Source organism: Catharus ustulatus, chromosome 29 (assembly GCF_009819885.2).
Source record: "Catharus ustulatus isolate bCatUst1 chromosome 29, bCatUst1.pri.v2, whole genome shotgun sequence".
NCBI lineage: Eukaryota > Metazoa > Chordata > Aves > Passeriformes > Turdidae > Catharus > Catharus ustulatus.
Window position 1 is genome coordinate 3,076,568 of NC_046249.1, and position 6,898 is coordinate 3,083,465.

The following is a 6,898-nucleotide window of genomic DNA, read 5'->3' on the forward strand; positions in this document are numbered from 1 at the left end:
GAAGCAAATGAGGTCAGAGCTCACTTGAGCCAGACAAGGACACGGGAACACGCGCGGCTGCCGGCGAGGCAGGGCTGTACCTGCCCGTGTTTAGCATTCCTGCCGGGATCCGCTCATTAAAAACCTAAAAGGCGGCTTAAGCATCCCATTAGAGCCGAGCCTGGCTCTGGGAGCCTTCCCTGGCACCGGAGTTTGCGGGGACAGCGGCACCGCAGCCGGGCACGGGGAGGGCGTTGGCAGCTGCTGCCCCATCACCGGCTCTCCGGGGGATTTGGAGCTCTTGGGAGGTGTTTGGAGCTTTTCTGGGGGATTTGGAGCTCTTGGGGGGGTGTTTGGACCTTTTCTGGGGGATTTGGAGCTCTTGGGGGGTTGTTTGGAGCTTTTCTGGGGGATTTGGAGCTCTTGGGGTGGGGTTTGGAGCTTTTCTGGGAGTCCCTCCAGGCAGAGGTAGAACAGGTGCTGGAGGCCAGGATGTTGCTGGAGCCCAGGGTCTGGGTCAGGCTCCTGCTGCTGGGGACCCCCAGGACCCCCCTCCCCTCCCCTCATCTCCTCTCTTTCCAAGGAGATCTCCTCAGCCAAGCTTTAGGAACAGCTCCCACGCCGTGCCTCAGTTTCCCCAGCTCTGGCTGTGGGTGCTGACCCTTCCCATTTTCCAGGGATGTTCAAGGCTCCATCCCCAGCTCTGGGCTCAGCCCCTGCTGATGTGGGAGCTCCACTGGTGCTGCTGCAACCTTGCCTGGCCATGGATCACCAGGATTTTGGGAAAAGGAAGCACACAAGGATCCCTGTGGGATTGCCCCTGGTGCTGTTTCAGCCCTGCCTGACCACGGATCATCAGGATTTTGGGAAGAGGATCCTGTGTGATCTCCCCTGGTATTGTTCCAGCCCTGCCTGGCTGTGGATCACCAGGATTTTGGGAAGAGGATCTCTGTGGGACTCCTGCCAGTCTCCCCTCACCCAAGGGCTCCGTGCCAGGGCTGTGGCACCAATCCCACAGGATTCACCCTTCCTGTGACACTGGGTGCTGCCACAGCTCCAGGGGTTGGGTGGGGACCCCACTCCTCGTGTCCCATCCCAAACAGGACCCCAGCAAGGTGGGGGGGGGGGCACTCTGAGCCACCCCAGGGCTGCTCAGTGCCCCAGCCAGGAGCACCCACACTTCGAGGCCTCTCTCAGGTGGCCCCTGAGAGCCACCTGGTGCCACCTCCTCGGGGTTTTGTCTTCCCTTGCTGCTCCATCCTCATCCAGAGACCTCAAGGAGCCAACCCAGAGCCCACCCAGCATCTCCCCTCTCCAGAGGAGGCTCAGCCATCCAGCATCTCCCTACATCCTCCTCCACTTCCTCCCTCTTCCCTTCTTTTTCTTTTTTTTTTTTTAAAGACAAGAAATGAGTTGTCTTCCCGCAGATGTGACTAAAAGCACTCTGGAAATGTCAGCCACTGCTGGAAAGGGACCCAGATAACATTTAGCTTTAGGTAAGAGAGTAGATTTTCTCTGCACTAATTCATATTTATAAGCTCTCGTGTTCCCGGGGAGAGCGCGGCGCTGATGGCACTCGCTGATTGCCAGCGCGCGGAGCGGGGAATTGTTTTCATATCCGAGATTAAAGAGTGCTTTCTGCTCCCAGTGGCACCTGTGTATTTACACTGGTCATTCTCAATTCCTTCTTATAAGATTAAGACTGGAAATGGGAAATGGTGATAAAGTGTTGAGCCCGGAGGGGTCGGGGGACGGGACGGGGACGGACCCTGCACTGGGAACAGCCCGGCCCGAGGAGGGGAACGAGGGCTCTGCTCTGCCTGGGTGGGAAACTCCATCCAGAGGGAAATTCCTCATCCTGATCTGTGGGATGGTCACTCTGAGTGACCCCAGCAGGGAGGGGTGGGGTGGGATGGGATGGGATGAGATGGGATGGGATGGGATTTATGGGATAGGATGGGATTTGGGATGGGATGGGATGGGATTTATGAGATAGGATGGAATTTATGGGATAGGATGGGATTTGGGATGGGATGGGATGGGGTTTATGGGATGGGATCAATGGAATAGGATGGGACGGGATGGGATTTATGAGACAGGATGGGATTTATGGGATGGGATGGGATTTGGGATGGGATGGAATGGAATGGAATGGAATGGAATGGAATGGAGTGGGGTTTATGGGATGGGATGGGATCAATGGAATAGGATGGGATGGGATTTATGAGATAGGATGGGATTTATGAGATAAGATGGGATTTGGGATGGGATGGGATCAGTGGAATAGGATAGGATGGGATTTATGGGATAGGATGGGATGGAATGGAATGGGATGGGATTTATGGGATAGGATGGGATGGAATGGAATGGGATGGGATTTATGGGATAGGATGGGATTTGGGATGGGATGGAATGGAATGGGATGGGATTTATGGGATGGGATTTATGGGATGGGATGGATGGGATGGGATGGGATGGGATCAGTGGGATTTATGGGATGGCATCAATGGAAAAGGATAGGATGGGATTTGTGGGATGGGATGGGATCAATGGAATAGGATGGGACAGGATGGGATTTATGAGATAGGATGGGATTTTGGGATGGGATGGGATGGGATAGATGGGGAATGATTGGGATGGACAGGTAGAGCATTCTGGGCAGCAGGATGGACACAGGCTTGCCACAGATTAGCTGAGAGCTTTATTTCTATTAAGATTAAGTAAAAGATTTATTCCTATTAAGATGAGGTGAAAGATTTATTTCTATTATGACTCGGCGGAAGATTTATTCCTACTATTATTATTTTTCAACACATCCCGGGGTTTGTGTCAGCTGATTAAAAGCAAACAAGTAAAGCTCCTCTTCTCCGTGGTGGATCAAGGATTTGGGAACTTTTAGAGCTTTATTTAGTTTTTCTCCCGTTTATTTAATTTATTTTTTTTTAAATCGTGTTTGCGAAGTGGCTGAGCAGCTCTGGAGAGAGTCAGAGCATAAACACGGGGGGAAAGGGGAAAAAAAATTGGTTGTGTCAGGGATTGAGGGGCTGGAATTAGGGGGAGGAAGGGGCCAAAAAAAAAAAAAGGGGGAGGAGGCGATGGGGGATGCAGGAGGGGTTCGGGGTGGAAAGGGAAAAAGGCGAAAGGAGAAACAAGACAATGGCAGAAGGCACCCCGGGGACTTCCTGAGAGGTTTTAGAAATTCAAAATACGCCTTAGAGCCTCAAAGCTGTGTCAGTCACAGCCCCGGCGCAGGGATCACTAAGGCTGCGGCCAAACAATACCAGATTGTGTGAGGAAGGTGGGAAAATCGGGGGTCTCAGCGGCTCCCGCTCACACCAGCGGTTCCGCCCGTCAAGCACGCGTTCCACATGAATCAATTCTGGACAGAGCCGCGGCATAATCCCCGCCAGCCTCGCTATGACAACTTGAAGGAGAATTCGGCGGCTGAGTGACAGCAGACGGAGAACTGACAAGGCAAAAGGCCGCAGGACTTTCCTGCCCTTTTTTCCGTTTTTTTCTTCTTTTTTTTCTTTTTTTTTTTTCCTTTCCCCTTTCATTCTCCCATCCCTCCCCTCCCCATCCCAGTAACTTTTCCCGGGCGGCCCCTCGGGGCGCACACGCGTCCCTGCGCTGCTGCTGCTGGGGGCAGAGGGGTTTCAGCCCCTCCGTGCATCCCCTCTGCCCTTTCCCTGCTCCCGGGGACCCTTCCCACAGCGGGGTGCTCGGGCTCGGTCACCTCTGCCACCCGGGAGGGACACGGGGCTGTGACCTCCAGCGGGGGCGGTGGTGACAGGGGACACGTGGCACCTCCAGCACGGGGTGGGGGGACCCCCAAATTGGGGGCTGAGAGAGCAGGTCAGTGAGGTTTTAATTACTCCAGAGGGGTTTAATGAAATCTGTGAGTTTTCCTGTTAATCCTGGGCTGGGGTCACCCCCGTGGGAGAGACAAATTCCAATCAGCACCCACCAGCAAAGCCACCAACGCGGTCAGCGCTGGGCTGGGATCCAGGGGAGGTTTTGGGGAGGGGACCAGCACCCCTGAGCTGCTCCAAGCCGATATTTAAAGATTCCAGCGGCTCAGGCTGCTCCTGCATGGCCTGAGCTGAAGGAAGCACTAATCACCTCCCCGAGCCGCCCCCCCGCGCTCCCGCCTCGTTAGGTAAACGAGTGTATTATTAATAATCATATCAAGGATAAAAAGTGCTTTTGTCACCTCTGGATCTCGCTCCTTTCCGGGCTGCCCTGTTCCGGTTCCACTTGCCTGCTCGGGGAGGAAGGAGGGAGAAAGGAAACTAATTAAAAATTGCCAGTGTCTTGTGTCGGAGCGTTTGGGTGCGTTGGGTGGTGAAAGACGAGCGGCTTGTTGCAAGAAAATCAATTTTACAGTTACAGGAGCAGAATAAATAGAGGTGGTGCGTTAAGGCAGGAGGATGAGCAGCCCCTGAGGGCTCCGGCTCCGCGGGGATACGGGATGAGCCATCCCGGGATGCTCTGGATGTCCCCACGCCCCCATCCCGCCGCATCCCAGCTCCAGAACCTGGGGAAAAAATAGAATTCCTAAATTCAGGCTGGGGGTAGAAATTTAGGCGGTTTTTAAAATAAAAAACACAGAATTGGGTGCCAAAAGCCACCCAGAGCGTGGCTGTGAGGCGCACACGGATTTTGGGGGGGGGTCACCTCATCCCGACCCCGGGCAGCCCCGGCACGTCCCGGCTCCCGCTCGGAATCCATTCCCATCCCCGCCGCACGAGGCTCCATCTGTATTTTATTCCTCTCGCCTCTCCGCAGGCCTGTGGCTAAAATCTATTGGTTTCGTGCACGATTGCATTGTCTTTTTGGGGTCAGGGAAACGGTGAAGCAGCCAATTCGCCTTGGCGGGGGGGTTAAACGCTGCTCCCCCTCCCCGCGGGGACCCCGATGCCTGGGAATGAGGGAGCAGCAGCCGGGGGTCCCCGACCAAAATGACTTTTATGCTAAACGGGAATGCGGGGGGCGGGAGCAGCGCAGGGGGTCCCGATTTGGGATCTCATCCGGAGCCGTGAGCTGGGACCTCTGCTGGATGCAGCAATCCAGAGTTCTTTTCCCAGCCTTGTATCCCTTTTTTTTTCCCCTTCCTGGTCTGGCTGAGCTCGGTGTTGCTTTCCCAACCTGATCCCAACCCCATCAGGATTGTCCTTGGGGGAAAAAGCATCGATAAATGGGTAAAAAAGGATGGGGAAATGGGATTGTTGAATGGCAGAGGAGGTGAGGGTGAGGGAATCTTCAATAAATGGGTGCAAAATACTGGGGATATGCTCGGTAAATGGACCCAAAAGTTATGGGATCATGGAGTAGCAGAGGATGGGGGGAAATCCTCAGAAAATCCTCAGATTTTTATGCTGAACGGGATGCGGGGGGCGGGAGCAGCACAGAGGATCCCGATTTGGGATCTCATCCGGAGCCGTGAGCTGGGACCTCTGCTGGATGCAGCAATCGCCTCCAGCCTTGTATCCCTTTTTTTTTTTTCCCCTTCCTGGTCTGGCTGAGCTCGGTGTCGCTTTCCCAGCCTGATCCCAGCCCCATCAGGATTGTCCTTGCTTTGCTCGTCACACCAGGACGCGCCGATCCCTAATCCTCAAATCGTCCCTCGCCGCTTTTACATCCATCTCTAAGCTTCTCATCATAGATTTGTTTAAAAAAAAATCCAAAAAATTAAAGAAGGGAAGGAAATAAAAACCCCTCTGTGGGTTATTAGGGGATATTTTGGTTTTAATTGAAAAGTACCCGGAGCAGAGGGGCTGGATCCGGATCCTTCCCAATGCCAGGGGTGGGATCAGTTTATCCCAAATGCCACAAACATCCCATTGGTGGGAAACAGAGAGGGAATGACACTGTGAGGGACTCCAAGGTGGGGACAGGGGGTGTCCAGAGTGTTGTGTGCAGGGGACAGAGCCTCCTCCATGCCCTGCATCTCAGGGATGGAGTTTGCCAGAGCCACCACTCAGCTCCTGAGATATTCCTGGAGTTTGCTGGGCTGGGATTTTTTTGAGCAGGAGCTGCCTCGAGCAGGCTCCGGCCTGAGAAAAGGGAGATCTCTGGGTGAATCAGCATTTCCGAGCTGTGCCAGGCATCCCAAATCCCCGCTCTCCATTAGCACCTAATAAAAACGCAGCTAATTATGAATTAGCGCGGGATGAAAATGTTTTGGTTTCTGCTCCCGGGGAGCTGCTCAAACCCCTCGGCCAATCTGGAACAAAGAATGGATGGGATCCCTCGGCCCCAGGGCCAGCGAGGGGCTGCTGGGGGACAGAGCTGGGGACACCCAGAGGTGGGGACACCCAGAACCGAGGTCAGAGCAGGGGACACTCAGAATTTGGGGAGCCACCAGGGCTGAAGGAGGGATCCTCCCACAAGGCACGCTGGGATCCGCAGCACCCCCAGGACAATCAGAGCATCCTCTGCTCTGTCCCCACCCTGCTGCGTGTGATTCAGCGGCTGCCCCGCTGCCCAAACCCTTCCCGGGGTCCCTTTTTGGGATCCCGAAGCCTCCTGGGCTCCCTGGGCCACCAGAATCAGCCAGGGCTGGCCACGGGCAGCACCGTGCGGGCAGCCCCAGGCTGGCACCCGGCTCGGCTCGGCCGGGCTCGGAGCTCGTTGTGGATTCACGGCACTCCCCGGCACAAATGGGTTTAAACTACCTTAAGTGTTTCAGCAGGGAACTGGCGCTGGCGGTGTAACACTGTATTACCACAGCATTAGGAGTGAAGTATTGATCCTAATCCCCTGGTTCAAAAATAGGATTATCAGAAGGGGAGGGGAGGGAGGGAGGGGGTGCGGGAGGATCCCCGTCCCCAGCCCCCGGAGAGCCGGTCCCTGCGCTGGAGGGAGAGGTCGGGGCAGGGCGGTGGCACCTGGGGGATCAGAGCGGTGTCCAGGATCC